This window comes from Anabrus simplex, chromosome 11 (assembly GCF_040414725.1).
Source record: "Anabrus simplex isolate iqAnaSimp1 chromosome 11, ASM4041472v1, whole genome shotgun sequence".
Taxonomy (NCBI): domain Eukaryota; kingdom Metazoa; phylum Arthropoda; class Insecta; order Orthoptera; family Tettigoniidae; genus Anabrus; species Anabrus simplex.
The window spans coordinates 89,744,598-89,767,886 of NC_090275.1; the positions used below are offsets into that span (position 1 = coordinate 89,744,598).

A 23,289-nucleotide genomic window follows, 5' to 3' on the forward strand; every position below is an offset into this window, starting at 1 on the left:
TGAAAACTTAGGGTTACTACAGCGTTGAAGTGCTATTTTATCAAAGTTAATTCTGCTCCAAGTGTTTCTCGAACAGTCCTTCTCGTTTAGCACTCTCTTTTGATAATGCAAGTTAAGAAAGGAAATGTTTTTCGATTACTCCATTTACACGCACTCTTAAAACACCCACCTAGATTCTGTCTTTCTTTTTCCAGACAATACATCTGAAGTGGACTTACCATGACGGTCGTAAGAAGGCTTCTTTTGTTTGAAGTCCCACACTTGTTCTTACCCCTCGTACACTTGCTACAAGAGTACAGAGATCTTAATCTGAGCTACTTGTTCTCTCAGCGCGCCTGATTGCCAACTTGTGGTTCTCAGGGTGAAGGGGAAAGACTGTATCTACTTAACCAATCACCCGAGAGGGTTAAAAGTCACTCTGTGCCCCACAAGAAAAGCGGCATACCCAAACCAAATTAGAGTGCTAGATGTAGACGTGGCCAATTTATAAGATGACGGCGTACACTTTAAGCTGTAAGGAAGCTAAATATCACCATTTACGCAGAGTTAGTCAGCTATGGTGATCACATCAAATAAATCTGCTTTTTATTTTCAGTAATGTGCTCGTAGTTAAACTTGTATTTTCCAGGAGTCAATATTTGCCGAGGTGTTTATACTAACCTTATACAGGGTGTAACAATAAAATAGGCCAAATTTTCAGGCCTCTCTAAAGAACCAGAGAAACAAGGAAATGCCATTTGGTCCTTGTTTCAATGACGGTGAAATCCTGACATTCACCTCCCCGCGGTAGAGAGGGGACAACGACTGCATATAAAAATAACATTTTATATGCAGGCGGCTAACGAATGAGGGGACCGATTATCTCCCGGTATAAGGAGATCTCCTATACCAAGTGCCAACAGTCTCTCTGAGAGTGGATGAGCGGGTATGGGTAAGGGCACTCTATTGTCCTGGGGACAAGAAATTGTTCCCAAAGGCGGAGGAAACAGTTTGGTCAACGGCATTAGGATGCAGAAGGCAACGGGAAACCACTGCATTAAGGATCCTGAGAGATATTCCAATAAATTCACATGGCATGGCTGCAACGTCAAGATCGGAGCTGGCCGTGTGGATCGTCTACCTCCGTTTGGAGACGACGGCTTAAGAAGAAGAAGAGGAAACTTTCAGGACACATTCCTCTCACGTAGAAGAAAATGTGTTTAATGGACATCGGGCCGGAAACGCTTTATTTCCATGTTAGAACTCATTTTCTGTCGAGATGATTATAGATACTAACGTTATACATGGTGTAACAATGAAGTAGGCCAGACTTTAGGGACACATTCCCCTCACGTAGAAGAAACTATGTTTAATGGACATCGGGCCGGGAACGCTTTATTTCATGTTAGAACTCATTTTCTGTCGAGATGATTATAGATACTAACGTTATACATGGTGTAACAATAAAGTAGGCCAGACTTTAGGGACACATTCCTCACACGTGGAAGAAGAAAATGTGTTTAATGGACATCGGGCCGGGAACGCCTTATTTCCATATTAGAACTCATTTTCTGTCGAGATGATTATAGATACTAACGTTATACATGGTGTAACAATAAAGTAGGCCAGACTTTAGGGACACATTCCTCTCACGTAGAAGAAACTATGTTTAATGGACATCGGTCCGGGAACGCTTTATTTCATGTTAGAACTCATTTTCTGTTGAGATGATTATAGATACTAACGTTATACATGGTGTAACAATAAAGTAGGCCAGACTTTAGGGACACATTCCTCTCACGTAGAAGAAACTATGTTTAATGGACATCGGTCCGGGAACGCTTTATTTCCATGTTAGAACTCATTTTCTGTCGAGATGATTATAGATACTAACGTTATACATGGTGTAACAATAAAGTAGGCCAGACTTTAGGGACACATTCCTCACACGTGGAAGAAGAAAATGTGTTTAATGGACATCGGGCCGGGAACGCTTTATTTCCATATTAGAACTCATTTTCTTTCGAAATGATTATAGATACTAACGTTATACATGGTGTGACAATAAAGTAGGCCAGACTTTAGGGACACATTCCTCACACGTGGAAGAAGAAAATGTGTTTAATGGACATCGGGCCGGGAACGCCTTATTTCCATATTAGAACTCATTTTCTGTCGAGATGATTATAGATACTAACGTTATACATGGTGTAACAATAAAGTAGGCCAGACTTTAGGGACACATTCCTCACACGTGGAAGAAGAAAATGTGTTTAATGGACATCGGGCCGGGAACGCCTTATTTCCATGTTAGAACTCATTTTGTACAACTTCGCTTTTTACAAGCTGCTTTACGTCCCACCGACACAGGTAGTCCTTCTGGCGACGATGGGACAGGAAATGGCTAGCTGTGGAAAGGAAGGGGCGGTGACCTTAATTAAGCTACAGCTCCAGCATTGTCTATAACTCTACACACTACAATGATCATGAGAAGCACACTGGAACAGAACGTACCAGCATATCACATGAAATTCTTTTTTTCCTCATGAAATGTTAAAAATGCCTTCCGTTGGCATTAATACACGTTTGCGCCCTTCAGGGACGCATCAGCGCATTCGGCATTCAATACGACGATGGGTTGATGCATGGAGATATGGACATTGCAAATTATGAGGCGTGATTAGTTCCTAAATCCGGCAAGTAGCCTACTTCTCAAGAAAATATAATGTTTTATGTATGAGAAAAAGGCTGTATCTACAAGAAAAAAGTCAGCACAGTGTTGTATGTACAATGAAAGTTTGTAACAAATTTGCGCCCAACTCGATAGCTGCAGTCGCTTAAGTGCGGCCAGTATCCAGTATTCGCGAGAGAGTGGATTCAAACCCCACTGTCGGCAGCCTTGAAGGAGGTTTTCCATGGTTTCCCAATTTTATACTAGTCACACTGTACTTAAGGCCACGGCCCCTTCCTTCCCACTCCTAGCCCCATTCTATCCCACCGTTGCCATAAGACTTACCTGTGAAAGTGCGACGTAAACCAACTTGTAAAAAACATGTATCTACAAGAAAAATCACCACAATGTTGTATGTACAAGAAGAGGTCTGTACGATGTTGTATGTACAAGAAAAGGTCTGTACAATGTTGTATGTATAAGGAAAGGACTGCGCTATGTTGTATGTACAAGAAGAGGTCTGTACAATGTTGTCTGTATAAGGAAAGGACTGTGCTATGTTGTATGTACAAGAAGAGGTCTGTACGATGTTGTATGTACAAGAAAAGGTCTGTACAATGTTGTATGTATAAGGAAAGGACTGTGCTATGTTGTATGTACAAGAAAAGGTCTGTACAATGTTGTATGTATAAGGAAAGGACTGCGCTATGTTGTATGTACAAGAAAAGGTCTGTACGATGTTGTATGTACAAGAAGAGGTCTGTACGATGTTGTATGTACAAGAAGAGGTCTGTACGATATTGTATGTACAAGAAGAGGTCTGTACAATGTTGTATGTATAAGGAAAGGACTGCGCTATGTAGTATGTACAAGAAGAGGTCTGTACGATGTTGTATGTATAAGGAAAGGACTGCGCTATGTTGTATGTACAAGAAGAGGTCTGTACAATGTTGTATGTACAAGAAAAGGTCTGTACAATGTTGTATGTACAAGAGGAGGTCTGTACAATGTTGTATGTACAAGAAAAGGTCTGTACAATGTTGTATGTATAAGGGAAGGACTGCACTATGTTGTATGTACAAGAAAAGGTCTGTACGATGTTGTATGTACAAGAAGAGGTCTGTACAACGTTGTATGTATAAGGAAAGGACTGCGCTATGTTGTATGTACAAGAAAAGGTCTGTACAATGTTGTATGTACAAGAAAAGGTCTGTACAATATTGTATGTATAAGGAAAGGACTGCGCTATGTTGTATGTACAAGAAGAGGTCTGTACAATGTTGTATGTACAAGAAAAGGTCTGTACAATGTTGTATGTATAAGGGAAGGACTGCACTATGTTGTATGTACAAGAGAAGGTCTGTACAACGTTGTATGTACAAGAAAAGGTCTGTACAATGTTGTATGTATAAGGAAAGGACTGCACTATGTTGTATGTACAAGAAGAGGTCTGTACAATGTTGTATGTATAAGGGAAGGACTGCACTATGTTGTATGTACAAGAGGAGGTCTGTACAATGTTGTATGTACAAGAAAATGTCTGTACGATGTTGTATGTACAAGAAGAGGTCTGTACAATGTTGTATGTACAAGAAAAGGTCTGTACAATGTTGTATGTACAAGAAAAGGTCTGTACAATGTTGTATGTATAAGGGAAGGACTGCACTATGTTGTATGTACAAGAAGAGGTCTGTACAATGTTGTATGTATAAGAAAAGGTCTGTACAATGTTGTATGTACAAGAAAAGGTCTGCACAATGTTGTATGTACAAGAAAAGGTCTGTACAATGTTGTATGTATAAGGAAAGGACTGCGCTATGTTGTATGTACAAGAAGAGGTCTGTACAATGTTGTATGTATAAGGGAAGGACTGCACTATGTTGTATGTACAAGAAAAGGTCTGTACGATGTTGTATGTATAAGGGAAGGACTGCGCTATGTTGTATGTACAAGAAGAGGTCTGTACAATGTTGTATGTACAAGAAAAGGTCTGTACAATGTTGTATGTATAAGGGAAGGACTGCACTATGTTGTATGTACAAGAAAAGGTCTGTACGATGTTGTATGTACAAGAAAAGGTCTGTACAATGTTGTATGTATAAGGAAAGGACTGTACGATGTTGTATGTACAAGAAGAGGTCTGTACGATGTTGTATGTACAAGAAAAGGTCTGTACAATGTTGTATGTACAAGAGAAGGTCTGTACAATGTTGTATGTACAAGAAAAGGTCTGTACAATGTTGTATGTATAAGGAAAGGACTGCGCTATGTTGTATGTACAAGAAGAGGTCTGTACAATGTTGTATGTATAAGGGAAGGACTGCACTATGTTGTATGTACAAGAGGAGGTCTGTACAATGTTGTATGTACAAGAAAAGGTCTGTACGATGTTGTATGTACAAGAAGAGGTCTGTACAATGTTGTATGTACAAGAAAAGGTCTGTACACTATTGTATGTACAAGAAGAGGACTGTACGATGTTGTATGTACAAGAAAAGGTCTGTACGATGTTGTATGTACAAGAAAAGGTCTGTACGATGTTGTATGTACAAGAAAAGGTCTGTACAATGTTGTATGTACAAGAAAATGTCCGTACGATGTTGTATGTACAAGAAGAGGTCTGTACAATGTTGTATGTACAAGAAAAGGTCTGTACAATGTTGTATGTATAAGGGAAGGACTGCACTATGTTGTATGTACAAGAAAAGGTCTGTACAATGTTGTATGTACAAGAAAAGGTCTGTACAATGTTGTATGTATAAGGGAAGGACTGCACTATGTTGTATGTACAAGAAAAGGTCTGTACAATGTTGTATGTACAAGAAAAGGTCTGTACGATGTTGTATGTACAAGAAGAGGTCTGTACACTGTTGTATGTACAAGAAAAGGTCTGTACAATGTTGTATGTACAAGAAAAGGTCTGTACGATGTTGTATGTACAAGAAGAGGTCTGTACACTGTTGTATGTACAAGAAAAGGTCTGTACAATGTTGTATGTACAAGAAAAGGTCTGTACGATGTTGTATGTACAAGAAGAGGTCTGTACACTGTTGTATGTACAAGAAAAGGTCTGTACAATGTTGTATGTACAAGAAAAGGTCTGTACAATGTTGTATGTACAAGAAAAGGTCTGTACAATGTTGTATGTATAAGGAAAGGACTGCGCTATGTTGTATGTACAAGAAGAGGTCTGTACAATGTTGTATGTATAAGGGAAGGACTGTACTATGTTGTATGTACAAGAGGAGGTCTGTACAATGTTGTATGTACAAGAAAAGGTCTGTACGATGTTGTATGTACAAGAAAAGGTCTGTACGATGTTGTATGTATAAGGAAAGGACTGTACGATGTTGTATGTACAAGAAGAGGTCTGTACACTGTTGTATGTACAAGAAAAGGTCTGTACGATGTTGTATGTATAAGGAAAGGACTGCGCTATGTTGTATGTACAAGAAGAGGTCTGTACAATGTTGTATGTATAAGGGAAGGACTGCACTATGTTGTATGTACAAGAGGAGGTCTGTACAATGTTGTATGTACAAGAAAAGGTCTGTACGATGTTGTATGTACAAGAAAAGGTCTGTACGATGTTGTATGTACAAGAAGAGGTTTGTACAATATTGTATGTATAAGGAAAGGACTGTACGATGTTGTATGTACAAGAAGAGGTCTGTACACTGTTGTATGTACAAGAAAAGGTCTGTACGATGTTGTATGTATAAGGAAAAAGTCTGCACTATGTTGTATGTACAAGAAGATGTCTTAGGTCTGCATAATGTTGTATATACGAAAGAGGTCTGCATAATGTTGTATTTAAAATAAAATATCGTAATTGAGTGTACACGAAATGGTCGTAATAATGTTGTGAGCACGGGAAGAAATCCTAACAACAAAAGGGGCGGTTTTAATATTTGGAACCAGCATCTGTAATGTATTTGGAGAAAAGACTGAAAAAAGTTCTACTCTAGAAATTTCTAAGAATAAGTGCTGATGAAATCGTCCACTCTTAAGTGGATTTATCACCACATAATTCCATGTGCAGTCCCTCCAAGATGCACAGATTCCTATTTTATGGTAATAAATATATAGGCAAAATGAGCATTAATATAGTCTAAATATTTTAAGCTCAGTGAATGTCACTGAAGCAATTTACATGACAATCATATTGCGATTCGAACACGCTTACTGAAACATGAATAAGCGATGTAAAACGGAAGCTCCCACAAAAACTGAAAGAGACGAAAATTCCTACCACAATTGTGACAGCCAACTCAGAGCGGTTAATTGTGACGGCGAAGTATCGTGCGCTCTGCAGTCATGCTCCGCGGTCAGTGTGGCTCGGGTAATGGGGGCTGCATCATTTGAAGGGGACGCTTCCTTGTAGCCGCGTAAAATACCAGTCCAAGTACCATGAAGTGTGGTGTAACGACATCCTGGTACGAGGTCACACACACACACATCAAGTATTATACACCGAGAGAATTGGCCGTGCTGTTCGCAGTTGTGAGCTTGTGTTCTGGGTTCCAACCCCTTCATTGGCAGCCTTGAAGATGGTGTTTCCATTTTAACGCCAGGCGAATACTGAGACTGTACTTTAATTAAGGCCACGGTCACTTCCTTCCCACTCCTAGCCCTTTCCTATCCCATCGTCACCATAAGACCTATCCGTGCCCACGTAAAGGAAATTGAAAAAAATAAAAAAAATATTATACAGGCTACAACAATAACGTATGTCAAATCTTCAGGACACAACGTAGAAGAAGTTAGGAACCTCAATAACTCGAACCACCTCGGGAGTTAAATTTATTTCTAGTTATGGAAATTTCGACATATAGAGAATATTGAACATATATTGAACATAATTAAATCATATGTATCTACGGAATTATACTGAATACACTATTATTAACAGTATTTAAAAAATTAAAAACTTTTTTTCTTTGCGTTTAGGCCATCTGTGGACCACGGTCCTTGTGTTCTAGCTGTGTTTTTGTCGTCGTCTGCCCCTTTTAGCGTACTGGATTGTGTTCTTAGTGGCCTCTTGTGCCTTCCTGTTGGCCCAGTATTCCTTCATTTTATTGCTGAATTCTTTCCTGCGCTCCTCTGACCAATTCCCGACTCCTTTGTGGCTAGCTGATGTAAGGGATGTTAGGAAAGGTTTAGTTTTGACCATTAAACGGTATGCATTTCTGTCAGTAATGGCGGCTTGATTAATATTAAGCTCTGCAAGATGTTTGTCCACTTGTTTGGTCCAGGGGAATCCAGTAGCTTTGCCTTTGTTAGCAACCTTGAAGATCTTATGGGATAATCTATTAGGATCCATTCTGTATAGGTGTCCATAGAAAGTCAGACGTTTCCTCCTGATGGCATCTATGAGGTTTTCTTGATGCTGGTAGAGGTCATAGTTGGGTTTGTACGATAGCCTTCTATCTGGTAGGATCCTTGGCCCTATTATTCTTCTCAGGAATTTCCGCTCTTGCACTTCCAGGGCTCTCAGTGGGTTTTTTTTAAGTTAGGGATAGGCATTCTGCTGCGTAGAGGACTGATGGTCTGACTACTACATTGCAGTGTCTCAGTTTTACATTCTTTGATAAATGCTTTGAGGCATACAGTTTTCTGCAGGCATGGTAGGCCTTGTCTAATTTGATTCTCCTTTGTTCAAGAGCCATCATTTCACTTAGGTCCTCCGAAATCCACTCTACGAGGTACTTCACATTTTTAGCTCTCTTGATGCGTTTTGTAACACTGACTCCCATTGTTGTAGGGGCATCTTTGATGTTGGTCATAAACTCGGTCTTTCCAATGTTGATCATGAGGCCCGCTTTAGCTGCTATAGAGTGCAGTGTCTGAAGCTGCATAGTGACCTCATGCATGTCGTTTGCTAATAAAGTAAGGTCATCAGCAAAGGCCAGGCATGCAATCCTCACTCAGGTTGTCTGATTTTAACCCCATTCTTAATCCGGTGTTCTGAGGTAATGACCTGGTCCATTCTCTTATGATTTTTCCAGGACAGAGTTAAGGCATCACTTTAATTATAAAACTTATTAAAGTCACTTTTTAGAAGACAGGATACAGTAGTGAAACAAGAGACATACTTCCGTTAACACCTTTATAAAAAAATCGTTAGTCTCCTCTGTTTGTTACTGTTAACCTTTCCTCCCTTCACGTTGAAACTTATCGTCAATACCACGCAGCCGAGATTCGTAAATGGAGCTTGTCATCCGCGACTTCGTGGACTGCTTTCGTAAGAGACCGGTAATTAATTCACACCCGAGGAAAATCGAGGATTCACCGATTTTCTGATCATTAGAAGTTTGAGATTTTCCGTTCCCGTTATATTAGCTTTCTTTACTTGTTAACTGTTCCTCAGAAACCACAAATGCCGTATTGCGCAGTTAATATTGCACAAAATTCCAGTTAGAGAGCATGTTTAGCTTGAAAGGAGGAAATGTTTGCTTCGGGAAATCGAGAAATTCGTGTAACCGAATTTCGAGTAAGTAATAGGGACGTAAATACACGTGAAGAATAGGGCAAACGGCCGGGAAATTTAAGTTACTTCGAGATACTGAAAATTAGAGTAATGGAGGTTCGAGATATCGAGGTTCGACTGTGAAAGATTTCCGGACGCATGTCCCTATAATATAGTCTATTTTCTTTTTTCACGTGTAAGGGATGTGTCCTGGAGATTTGACCTACACTACGTTATTGTTATATCCTACATATTTTTGGTTAAAACGAATTAAATAATTTCTCCGAAAACTCTCAAAGTAGTTAGTGGGACGTAAATTCAACAATAGTAAAGTAAGAAACAATGTTCGTTATGTTATGACTAGGCATTCTTCTTCTTAAGACGCCGTCTCCGAGCGGAGGTTGGCGATCCACGTAACTAGCTCTGATCTTGACAGCGCAGAATGGAATGCCATTTCTCAAGTACAGCAGTGCCATCTTCGAAGGTCTTTCAGCCATGAATTTCTTCTTCTCCCAACAGATCTCTTCCCCTGTATCTTCCCTTCGATAATAAGCTGTAATAACTGATACCTCTCACCTCTCATGATATGCCCTAGATAGTGCGTTTTCCTCTGTTTTATGGTGAGCAGTAGTTCTTTTTGCTTTTTCATCCGACGAAGGACCTCGACATTTGAGATTTTCATTACCCAGGATATCCGCAAGAGACGGCGATACAGGAACATTTCGAAGGAATCAATACGTTTTTCTATGATTGGATCCAGAGTCCAGTTTTCACATCCATATAGGAGACCAGAAAATATATAGCAGCGGATCATACGAATTCGTAGATGGAGACAGATCTGAGCTCACAAAGAATTTCTTCATGGTAATGAATTGTTTCCTGGCCTGCCCAATTCTAGATATTATCCCCCGTTTGGAGTTACATTGGTCATCCAAGATGGTACCCAGATATTTGAGAGAAGACACTTGCTCAACTATTTTATCTTTTATTGTGAGATTTGTCCGAATTGTCTTCTTAGAGAACACCATCAGTTTCGTCTTTGAGGGGTTAACATATAATCCAAACTCTTCACTGTGCTGAACTAAGGAGTTTATCATGCACTGAAGGGCAGGTATGTCATCAGCTATGACAACAGTATCATCTGCATATCCGATGTAGTTGATGATTTTCCCGTTAATTTTGATCCCACCATAGTCTTCCAATGTTTCTTTAATGATTGCCTCTGAGTAAATGTTAAACAACATAGGTGACAGTACACAACCCTGGCGGACGCCCTTGCTGATCGAAGCAGTTTCTGAAGTTCCTTGATCAGTTTTGACATTTGCAAACTGATTCCAGTACAGATTACTGATTATACGTAAGTCACCGGAGTCAGTACCTATTGATCTCAGAATCTTTATCAGCTTATTGTGCCTGACACAATCAAAAGCTTTTTTATAGTCTATAAAACAGGCATTGACATCAACATTAATATCTCTGCACCTCTGTAACAACACATTTAACGAGAAGAGTGCCTCACGTGTACCAACGCCATTTCGGAAACCGAACTGATTCTGATCCATTACTAGGCATTACTAGGTTAGAATGCAAGCGTATTGAAGCGGATAGCAAGTATAGTCCACCCTACATAACGGTTGTGATATGAGTGTTGCATGAACTTTAGGGGTACGGCCCAACACAACCCCTAGAATTTATGTTACTCTTGCTGCATAACGGAAGAACGGGCTAGTGGACACTTCCAAATAACCAAATTAGTGTACATCCTACCAAGTTACTGCCTAAAAGTCCACAGTGCAATTAAGACGAATGCGACGAGTAATGGAATGTGTGGAGTCCGATGTTGATTGCCTCCTTCCCTCCTTTATTGCCAACTAAGACTTTTTAACCTACTGATCGCGCTATGTGTCACATCCTGCTATGTACCCTGGGGTAAATAACTGCAGGCCCAATGCGTCACATCATAGGAGGCGTTTTGCTATGAGAATGAGTCAACCAACGTGGTGAAGATTTCCTTTCAATTTGCTTTACGTCGCACCGACACAGTTAGGTCTTATGGCGACGACTGGATCGGAAGGGCTAGGAGTGGGAAGGAAGAGATCGTGCCCTTAATTAAGGTACATCCCCAGCATCTTCCTGGTATGAAAATGGGAAACCACGGAAAACCATATAAAGTTTTACTGAAGGTAGAAATAATACTGCAATATGTTCTTGTAACTTACATAACTCCTTCAAAATAATAAACCAAAATATTTTGAACATCACCTCAGTGGCTCAGGCGGCAGCGCACTGGCCTCTCACTTCTGGGTTCCATGGTTTAAATCCCGGCTATTCCACGTGAGATTTGTGCTGGGTAAAGTGGAGTCAGGACAGGATTCTGCCCGGGTACTCCGGTTTTTCCTGTTATCGTTCATTCCAGCAACACCGTACAGTATCATTTCATTGCATCATTAATCATTGCCCCAGAGGAGTGCGACAAGCTTCGGCAGCCAGCATAGTTCCTCTACTTGCCGCTGGATGGGGCTTCATTCATTCCATTCCTGACCTGGTTGAGTGACAGGAAACATGCTGTGGAATTTTATTCTTCATAGGCCTAGCTGTTTCAAAATAATAAAAAAATTATAATATGGATGCCATCGCTTTTGAAGAATTACATTATTTCGGAAAGATTTCATCTACATAGGCAATATTGAAAGGTTTGTTGATTACAGTAGAGTCATATTAATAAACTCCTAAAATTTCAGTGAGGGTTCCCTTTTACTCTTCTTTCTTTTCTTTCTTAGTCCGTTTACCAGGGTTGGATTTCCCTCGGACTCTGCGAGGAATTCAACGTCTATTGCCTCAAAAGCAGTGTCCTGGACTGTGAGACTTTGAGTCGGTATGATAGAACTGCGGAGGAGGACCAGTGCTTCCCCCAGGTGGTGGCCTCACCTGCAATGCTGAACGGGGGCCTTGTCGTGGGGACGGGAAGATTGGAAGGGATAGACAAGGAAGGGGGAAGGAAGCGGCCGTGACTATAAGTTAGGTACCATCTCGGCATTAGTCCGGCTCCATGGCTGAATGGTTAGCGTGCTGGCTTTGGTCCAGGTGTTCCCGCGTTCGATTCCCGGCAGGGTCGGGGATATTAACCTTCATTGGTTAATTCGAATGGTTCGGGGGCTGGATGTGCTTGCCATGTTTCTCATTAGAACATTCGTCATCATCATCATCATCATCATCATCATCACAGACGCGCAGGTTGCCCATATGGTGTCAACTCGAAAGACCTGCGCCAGCCCTTTTCTGAGGCCACGCGAAATTAATAATAATAATAATAATAATAATAATAATAATAATAATAATAATAATAATAATAATAATAATAATAATAATAATAATATTACTATGCCACCGGCCATGCCATGTTGAATACACAGATTCTCGTCCGATCACCGCAGTTAAGTAACATTGGGTGTGGTCAGTACTTGGATGGGTGACCGCTTGGGAACACCACGTGCCATTGGTTCAATTCCATCTGCCACGCAGATTTTTTATGCCCGGTCCCGCGGTGTAGGGCGCAACGCGTCCACCTGTCACCCGGCGGCCCCAGGTTCGATTCCCGGCCGGGTCAGGGGTTTTTCATTGTAAATTATTAACATTCCTTGCCTGGGGACTGGGTGTTTGTGTCGTCCTTAACGTTCTTTTCCTCACATTGCGCAATTTCCAAATACACGCAGGTTCACAACACATGGTGCAAAGTAGGGGGAAAATACCTTCTTAGGTCGACGCCCTGAATAAATAGCATTAAAAAAGGGAAACCAAGGAAAACCACAGAGGTGATTTCTCCGGCCGGTCTGTATAACTCACACGGTTGAGGCTATGTTCCTAGGACCCAAACTAGGCAGGTTACCGAGCTCGATAGCTGCAGTCGCTTAAGTGCGGCCAGTATCCAGTAGGTTCGAACCCCACTGTCGGCAGCCCTGAAAATGGTTTTCCGTGGTTTCTCATTTTCACACCAGGCAAATGCTGGGGCTGTACCTTAATTAAGGCCACGGCCGCTTCCTTCCCACTCCTAGCCCTTTCCTGTCCCATCGTCGCCGTAAGACCTATCTGTGTCGGTGCGACGTGAAACAACTAGCAAAAAAAAAAAAAAAAAAACACTAGGCAGGTTCGATCCCGGCTCAGTCCAGTGATATTTGAAGATGGTCAAATACGTCAACCTCGTATCGGTAGATTTACTGGCACGTAAAAGTACTCGTGTGGGACGAAATTGCGGCACCTTGGCATCTCCGAAAACCGTAAAAATAATTAGTGGGACGTAAGGTCGATATTATTATTATTATTATTATTATTATTATTATTATTATTATTATTATTATTATTATTATTTCTCCGATCATCTGGACCGGTCCTTGTATGAGTTTCTGGTTTGGATTAGACCAAAAACCACTGACGTGGGCAACCTTGATCTCTTCCCTCTGACCGTAGTCTAGTGTAAAGGACTTACTCCGTGTTAGAATTCCTCAGTTCCGAGATGGATCCTTTTTTGTATTTAGAGATATTTTTACGTTAACAATCCAATGTTTAAATTGACGACACTGGATCGGCAGCAAATTATTGTAATGCATCCGCCCCATTGTTTCCCGTAGCCGTATGAGAGTGCTCTTTGTGCCTGCTTATCGTGGAGATGATGTTCCGCCCCTGATTTCAAGTGAGAGGGTGGAGAGGTGTGCGGTGAAAGCTTACGTTATTTTTGATACACCGTAATATAACTGTTGTCTTTCAATGATAAAGACGACCGCATGTTGTAATGGTGGTTGCACACCATGTGGTGTGTGTATATACACCCCTCCTCGCCCTGTAGGGCTCCACCCTCCCTGCCGCAAGCCTGTAATGTATGCAAGCCCCACCAGGTGTGACAGGCCTGCCCAGCCCGCGGAACAAGAAAAGTCGTTCAAGTCGCCCCGCCCCTACATCTTTTAAAAAAGTAAACCCCCTAGCCGGCTTACCTAATGCTATTGGTGCTTACTCATACTTACATGCTCAAGCAGAAGGCTTCTCATTGGATGATCATAAAAAGGAAAGAGAGAGAATTTATACGCCTGGTTGAAAGCTGTAGGTCTCTTTAATGCACACAGCAAGTCCCTCGGCGCGGGAATCACCACAGTCCGGGACGCACCACGATAGACCTCGCGGCTCCAACGATAGTCACGTCCACTAATCACGTAGCTTTCCTCACACTCAACAGATTCATCAGTCCACAGACTAGCTTTATGAAGCTGTCCATGCCACCCTATCCTTTGCTAACCTCTTAAATTCCACGAAACTCTTGGAGGGTAATCTATATTCACATCAATCCTTTTGGCACATTTATGTCTTGGACACCCCCAACCATTGTCTATGTCTTAGCCTTCTAGTACTATCCTCATATCTGCGTCTTGTCCGACTCGTTGGCTGAATGGTCAGCGTACTTGCCTTCGGTTCAGAGGGTCCCGGGTTCGATTCCCGGCCGGGTAGGAGATTTTAACCTTCGTTGGTTAATTCCGTTGGCTCGGGACTGGGTGTTTGTGCTGTCCCCAACATCCCTGCAACTCACACACCACATATAACACTATCCTCCACCACAATAACACGCAGTTACCTACACATGGCTGATGCCGCCCACCCTCATTGGAGGGTCTGCCTTACAAGGCTGCATCCGGTTAGAAATAGCCACACGAAATTATTATTATTATTATTATTATTATTATTATTATTATTATTATTATTATTATTATTATTATTATTATTATTATTATATCACCAATGCCTTGGCCTTTAATTACACTTGCTATTTTAATATTCATGCCTCATATAGCCTATATGTCCCAGTCTTCTAGTACTAATTTCATATTCATGTCTTGGCCTTCTAGTAGGTACTATGCTAATGACATTCTAGTACTTTCCTAATATCCGCGTCTTGGCCTTCTAGTACTATCCGTATACCCGCCTTCTAGCACTATTCTCATACCTATGCTTTAGCCTTCTAGTACTATCCTCCTTTCTGTGTCTTGGCTTTTTGGTACTATTCTCATGTCAATGATTTGGCCTTGTAGTACTATTCTTATTCGCCTCCGTGGTGTAGTGGTTAATGTGATTAGCTGCCACCCCGGAGGCCCGGGTTCGATTCCCGGCTTTGTCACGAAATTTGAAAAGTGGTACGAGAGCTCGAACGGGGTCCACTCAGCCTCGGGAGGTCAACTGAGTAGAGGTGTGTTCGATTCTCACCTCAGCCATCCTAGAAGTGGTTTTCCGTGGTTTCCCACTTCTCCTCCAGGCCACGGCCGCTTCCTTCCCTCTTCCTTGTACATCCCTTCCACTATTCCCATCCCCCCTCAAGGACCCTGTTCAGCATAGCAGGTGAGGCCGCCTGGGCGAGGTACTGGTCATCTTCCCCAGTTTTATCCCGACCCAGAGTCTGAAGCCTGCGCTTGAGGCGGTGGAGGTGGGATCCCTCGCTGAGTTCGAGGGAAAACCTACCCTAGATGGTAAGCAGATAAAGAAGAAGAAGAAGTAGGCTACTATTCTCATATTCACGCCTCATATGCAGTGTGATTCAGCAGCCTCTTCCAACATCGTTTACTGCAGCCTAACTAACGTGCACATGGTTATAGGGGTGCTATTACCCTGCAGGCGTACTGTATGGTACTAATGTTCAGTGAGCACATTTTGCATGCGATTCTGAACACTAGCGAAATGTTATAACTTATTATCCGATCGCAAAACATGACGCCTTAAAATCATGTAGCAACATTCTTTTACCATATAACTATGTGAATATGTCGTGCCTCGTGACCGGGTGTAACGAAGAGGGGAATCATGCATAAAACTAGGTAACAGTGCAGTAATTAATGTCTTTAACACTGAACCGTATGGAGTATGTACTCTGCTTTCGTCGTACTACCAGCACGTTTCCAGCAGTGCAGCGTAGCGGATGTGGTTAGGCGTTCGCCTAGCAGTCGAGGGAATGTTGCAGTGGTGGTTCGAATCCTGCATCGTTCAAGTATCTTCGCATAGGTATGATGTTTGAATACGTAAGCACAGGCCCACGTTTGCCACATTCGAACAGTGGAATGACGCTGTTTATTGGGAAGCAAGGCAAACCGCGTGCGAGACACTATGTCTGTACCAGGTACGGTATCCCTACAGGTGACACCCGGCTACTACGACATTCCGCCGTGTTGAAAGACGCCTAAGGACAACAGGCGGGATTCCAACCAGCCACCAGTCCGCGGTAGGCCCGTTACAGAAGATGAAACAGAAGAGGCCGTTCTGGAGGCAGCTCGTAATAATCCACACATCAGTACAAAGGCGATTGCACGACAGGTGAACACCAGCCAGCCGTCCGTCTGGCGAATACTGCATGTACATATATTTCACCCATACCATCCTGAGCTACACCAAGAGCTCCGCGGGCGGGATTTGGAAACTCGAATGGAGTTCTGTCGGTAGCTATTAGGCAGGCGAAAATGATGCTGCATTCGTATAGCATTTCCTGTTCGCGGATGAATCGAGCTTCCAGAAAAATTGGAACGTCAGTCGCCTCAACATGCACTACTGGAGTCCGGACAATCCTCACTGGGTGTGACAGGCAGCCCATCAAGTGCGATGGGGAGTGGATGTTAAGTGTGGAATCTTGGGAGATCGCCTGATTGGACCTTATTTCTTTGAGGGCCATTGGACGGGCCCACGCTACATGTACTTTCTGCGTCAGGAACTCCCACTGCTGCTGGAGGATGTGCCCTTGCACGATCGTTTGACGGTGTGGTTGCAACAGGATGGAGCTCCACCACATTCGACTTTCCCCGTTCGTAACCATCTGAACGAGGAACTGCCAGGGAAATGGACAGGACGAGTGGGCCCTGTTCCTTGGCCCGCTAAATCACCGGATTTAATGCCGTTAGACTTCTTCTTGTGGGGTCATTTGAAGAACGTCGTTTACACTCAAGCGCCGGAAAACCCCGACCAGCTCCGGCAACTAATCACGGACGCCTGCCAAGCAATACACCTGGAATGCTTCAGCGCGCAAGATGATCTATTGGACACCGGGCCCGAATGTGCATAAACCAAAACGGCCATCACATCGAGCATTTGCTGCGATAAAACCTTGTCAGGGCAGTTGTGTTTCAATTATTCCCGGCCTGTATGTATCCGGCCTGCTAACTAATCGATCCTTCTTAGGGCCACAAACACATTCATTCACACACGATTTGCATGAAAGCGGGTATTGAACTTACATTGCGAGCGGTACGTAATAAACGAATATTTCAAAAATTTGTAAATTTCGCCCCGTACTCAACCTTCCACCCGACATGCAAGCTCGCTCCGATACGCCTTTACCAATTACACTAGGGTTCCGTACGGCACACAGGGCAGCTTATTGCAACTATTAGGTTCACTGCGGTCACAATATCAATTTAGTGTTTCGCCGGCGGCGTTTTAGGTTCATTATGATCTAGAAGAGACACGCACACACATTACGGCGTCCTATCAAGGTGAAGCGATAAATACCAAGATATCCGATTGTGTTGTCTGAGCATACCGGCAGGGCAAATGTTTTCAGGACGGAATGAATATTGTGGGTTGCATAAAACTACATTGGAAGGGGCGGCTGAATCGCGCTGTATATGTCCTGGTCTTTTAGTTCTAATTTCATATTCATGTCTTGGCCTTCTAGTACTATCCTCATCACCGCGTCTTGGCCTTCTAGTATTATTCTCATATCTATGTCTTGGCCATCTAGTACTATCCTCATGGCTTTCTAGTACTATCCTAATATCCGCGTCTTGGCCTTCCAGTACTTTCCTTATATATACGTCTTGGCCTTCTAGTACTATCCTCATGTCTATGATTTGGCCTTCTAGTACTATCCTCATGGCCATCTAGTACTATCCTCATATCCGCGTCTTGGCCTTCTAGTACTATTCTCATATCTGTGTCTTGACCTTCTCGTACCATCCTCACATCTATGTCGTGGCCTTCTAGTACTATCCTCATATCCATGTCTTGGCCTTCTAATAGGCCACTTATTCTCATATCTGTGTCTTGGCCTTCTAGTACTATCCTCATATCTATGTCTTGGCCTTCTAGTATTATCCTCATGGCTTTCTAGTACTATCCTCATCGCCTTCTACTACTATCCTCATATCCGCGTCTTCTAGTACTATCCGCATAGCCTTCTAATACTATCCTCATGGCCTTCTAGTACCATCCTCAGTCCCGCGTCTTGGCCTTCTAGTACTATCCTCAAATCTGTGTCTTGACCTTCTAGTACTATTTTCATATCTGCGTCTTGGCCTTCTAGAACTACCCTCATATCTATGTCTTGGCCTTCTGTTCTCACCGAGCGAGTTAAATACGCGGTTTTCAGCACGTGAAGTGTGAGCTGTATTTACATTTAGGAGATAGTAGGTTCTAAACCCAGTATCGGGAACCCGGAAGATGGTTTTCCATAGTTTCCCATTTTCATATCAGGCAAATGCTGGGATTATAGGCCTATGTCATTTAAGTCCACGGTCGCTTCCTTCCCAATCCTGGTCCCTGTCCTCTCCCATAATTTACCATAAGACGATGTAAAATAAAATAAAATAAAATAAATAAATAAATAAATAAATAAATAAATAAATAAATAAATAAATAAATAAATAAATAAATAAATAAATAAATAAATAAATTGTCATATTTGTGTGTGCGTGTGTGTGTGTGTGTGTGTGTGTGTGTGTGCGCGCGTGTCCAGCTCTTGTTCCCTTTCTCTACGGGGTCAGGTATGAAGTGAGATGAATCTTCGTTGCGAATTTTTTTTATGAGTGGATGTCCTCAGAGGAGTTAATGAGATGAAAGTATGACATGATATATGACAGTAGGAAGCGAGAGGGTAAAAGCCGGTGCCGCCACATGGCCTACTCTTATCGAATAACACCAAGTGGTCTGCTGAACGCTTAACGTCTCCATCCGACGGGCTAATCACTATTAACTCTACCATAGGTACATCCAGTGTGGAGAGGTTTGGTATTGCGTTTAGGCGTTTGGCACCTAATCTTTTGATTGGACGTTAAAGGCCTAGTATATACCACCACCTCTCCTCTTCGGCCAACATTCTGATGGTGAAATGGTTTTCCATCAAAGGTACTCAAACCGGATAACCACAGTGTCAGATAGTCATTGCCATCAGACGGGTTTTTCTCGTACCTTTGTCAAATCTACAGGATGTATTCTATCCAAATTCATTTATACATTTCAAAAATGTGTGGGAAGAGCCGAGGAGGTAATATTTTCAAATAGGAACTCGTGTTACACGCGAAACAATATCACGTATTACAAGAGCTCTTGGGAGATGTGCCATTGAACATCCGGCAAAACATGTGGTTCAACCTGAGGGTACACCACCTCAATTTAATACGTTGAAAGTCTGTTTCGATTACAATGCGGTCCTGAAAATTCAATATTCATTGACATGCCCCACAACGGGTGACTTAAACGCACTCTACAGTGTGCTAGCTGCAGTACCAGACCTGTAGCTCAGATCCTTTCAAACAGAACAAAGATGGCCTTGGCCACCATAGCTCAATTGGTAGAGCAACCGACGCGAAATCGGGAGGTTGTGGGTTCGGATCCCACTGGTGTCCGGCTGGCCATTTTTGTTCTGTACTTAACATGTCTTCAATACGTACTACATGTACGTAACACATAACACGACCTAATACGTTGAAAGTCTGTTTCGATTGGAAATGTTTATCTCCTGTTGGAATTATATGCGGCTACTTTCCAGTCAGTTGGGATATAAGGATCTTTCAAATTTCTCCAGGTATCTTTCCATTTCGATATACAGACTCCAGACAGGAAACTTGAATGGGCATTAGCTGAAATGGAGAAGAAGAAAATGTTGATATTTGCACTACAAGAGACATGCTTCACAGGATCGGATACTTTTGATTCAGGAAATTAGAGAATACTCAAAGGAAAACATGGGAGGAGAATCGGAAGAAATCTGCAACAGTTCGGTACAGCTTGCTGTGCAAACAAGTGAATAATTGACTCGATAACAGATTTCAGTTCCCCCTCTAACAGATTGTCCACACTGACACTGAAGTGCACAAACAGACGACACACATTATTCAATGCACATGCTCCCACAAATGAACACATCCGAAATATCCCTGAAAAGGGGGAATTGTTTTGGAACCAACTCGAGAACGAACTGCATAAAACTCCCTATAACAATTAAAAAATGTTAATGGGTGAATTCAATGCTCAAGTATGGAAAGAAACTTCAATTTCGAAAGATAGTGCGCTATTATACTACCCACAATAGAACAAACACACATGGTAAAATATTTGTCGAATTGTGTGAAACTTTTCATCCTAAACGTATGTCTACATAATTCAAAAGATTTCCCAAGAAAAAGCAAACGGCGCTCTCTTCGGGATGACTTCGAGGAATTTTAGCTAGATCATGTTGCAATCTTGCAGACGAATATTAGAGAAAGCATGACTGTGTAAGAACGGAAAACAGCCAACCCTGACACAGACCACTTCTTAACTCGCATAAAATTTAGGCCTATTCCATAAAATAAGAAAAAACTAAACCAACAGAGAGTAATCCAACAAGTTGAGCTTCAGAGGAATAACCTTTCCTAAATCCGAACTGCCTCTATCGAACCAGTTGGTAATTTTGCAAACGTATCTAATATAATCAGGAAAAATCATTTCCCAGAGCTAACAAACAATACATGTCAAGCGGATTGGCCTGTAATTATCGGCTTTATGTTTATCAGCCCTTCCCTTTTCAGTGGACTACTGTAGCAACTCTCGATTTATTTGGTATAGCTCCTTCATGCAAAAAGTAATCACGTAATTACTTCAGATATGGTACTATATCCCAACCCAGTGTCTTAAGTATATCCCCAGAAATCTCATCAATTGCATCTGCTTTTCTAGTTTTAAACTTTTGTATCTCGTTGTAAATTCTCTTGTTATCGCAGGTATTTTTACAATTGGCTTTATATTGAACCAACACAAGTAAGTCTTATGGAAACGATATAGCTAAATTTCAATTTTAATAGTATTAGTCTCCTCCCCTATCTGGAAATTATCTTTGTAATAAACAATCTTTGCATGCTGCTGACAGAATACTTCTGCTTCTGTAGATCCTCACATTCACATTCCTCTTGTTCATTAATGGTTCATGGAATGTCCTTCTTGGAACCTGTTTCTCCCATATGTTAGTTATACATACAATTCAATTTTTCAATTTTCTATAGAGCTCAGCTGGTTTTACCTGCACCACGTCCAGAATATTCTTCTCTCTAGTTGGTCCATCACTGACCAGAAAAACAATATCACGTATTGCAAGAGCAGTACGTATTGAAGACATGTTAAGTACAGAACAAAAATGGCCAGCCGGATACCAGTGGGAGGTTGTGGTATTGCTGTTCTAACTTTTTCTACTAATTCTTGTTTACGGTGTTCTAATAAGATGTTAAAAATTAGGAGATGCGCTTCTTTTTAATTGTGCACAATACTGGTTCGATTTTCTTACAAAGTGTATTACAGTATTTGAAGCTATTCTCCAATGGCCATTAACTTGGTATTGTTTCTTTATACAAGTTCTAATCATTCTTTCTATTTGAATTATTTCAACTATTTCATCAGTATTATTAGTTTTGAAACTAAGTTCACTTGCATAAGTCACCTGTGGCTGTGTGCCTCTTTCAAAAAGCCTGAATTTTGCTGCATTCGATAAGCTTTTTTTGTTGTACTGGATGTGTTTTGGTGACATAATTTGCTTTCTTTCATTTATTTACTATATTTTGTTAGGTTGGTTTTTCGTTCCGATTATAAGTTATAATTTCACCCAAATACTTAAATTTATGAACAATTTCGATTTCATGTTCATTAACATTAAAATTATTTTTGAGTGGTGGATCAGTTAACATGATTTCAGTTATTTCAGAAGAATTCGAAGACCAATTTTCTGTGCATTTCCTAAATGTTGTTAGATAATAATTAAAGGTCATCAGAAAATCCCAAACAGTTTAAGCTAATTTTTTCTTTAGAACATCCGATATTGATGTTTTAAGATTCTTTTTTGAACCATTCCATTTCTCAATTAATTAATTAATTAATTAATTAATTAATTAATTAATTTTCAGCTCAATATATTGAAATAAATGATAATTATTCAATCAGTCTGTCATGTGAAATTTCTCTCAGATTAGTCCGGCTCCATGGCTAAATGGTTAGCGTGCTGGCCTTTGGTCACAGGGGTCCCGGGTTCGATTCCCGGCGGGGTCGGGAATTTTAACCTTAATTGGTTAATTTCGCTGGCACGGGGGCTGGGTGTATGTGTCGTCTTCATCATCATTTCATCCTCATCACGACGCGCAGGTCGCCTACGAGTGTCAAATAAAAAGACCTGCATCTGGCGAGCCGAACATGTCCTCGGACACTCCCAGCACTAAAAGCCATACGCTATTTCATTTCATTTCTATCAGATTGATGTTTCGACAGACAGACAGACAGATATTTCATTTTTATATAGATATACTAGCAAATGTACCCGTGCTTCGCTACGGTACTCTAAATTGTATACGGATATCGAAGTAAATTACTGTACATGCAGTGAATAACATGTTTTTAATTCCATGTCTCTGAGCGTTATCCGAGAAAAAGCATAGGGAGGTCCACATACGTTGCTTCTAATGTAAAGAGCGAGTAGCGGAGTTGTGACGATAACGGCAGGTCCACTAACCTACTGCCATTCACAATCGATTTGGGAATATTCATTATAACGACGGGCCCCATTGCCTGCTGCGCGGCCACCATATATTTGGGGAATTTTCGTTGCAATGACAGGCCCCATTTCATACTTCCAGACAGATAACAATCGAGGAATTTTTATTATAATGGCAGGCACCTTCCCTACAGCCAGTCAAAATTTAGTTGTGCTGCTATCAATATAATGGCAGGCCCCTTTTCTTAATGTCAGTCAGCTTACTGCCAGTCACACCGAGTTGGTGAGTTTCAATTATGATAGCAGGCCACTATGCCCAACGTCAAGAATATTTTAGATGGGCAAAAATGTGTTTATAATGGCGAGCACCCCAGCCTAATACCAAACACAATCGGTTATGGGAGCTTTAAAAAAATTGTATGT

General features: G+C 41.5%; 1 pseudogene; it reads left to right on the forward strand.

Moving 5' to 3' along the window:
* Window positions 1-12,502: 12,502 nt before the first annotated feature.
* Window positions 12,503-12,621, forward strand: LOC136883610 (5S ribosomal RNA; annotated as a pseudogene).
* The last annotated feature ends 10,668 nt before the right edge of the window (window positions 12,622-23,289 follow it).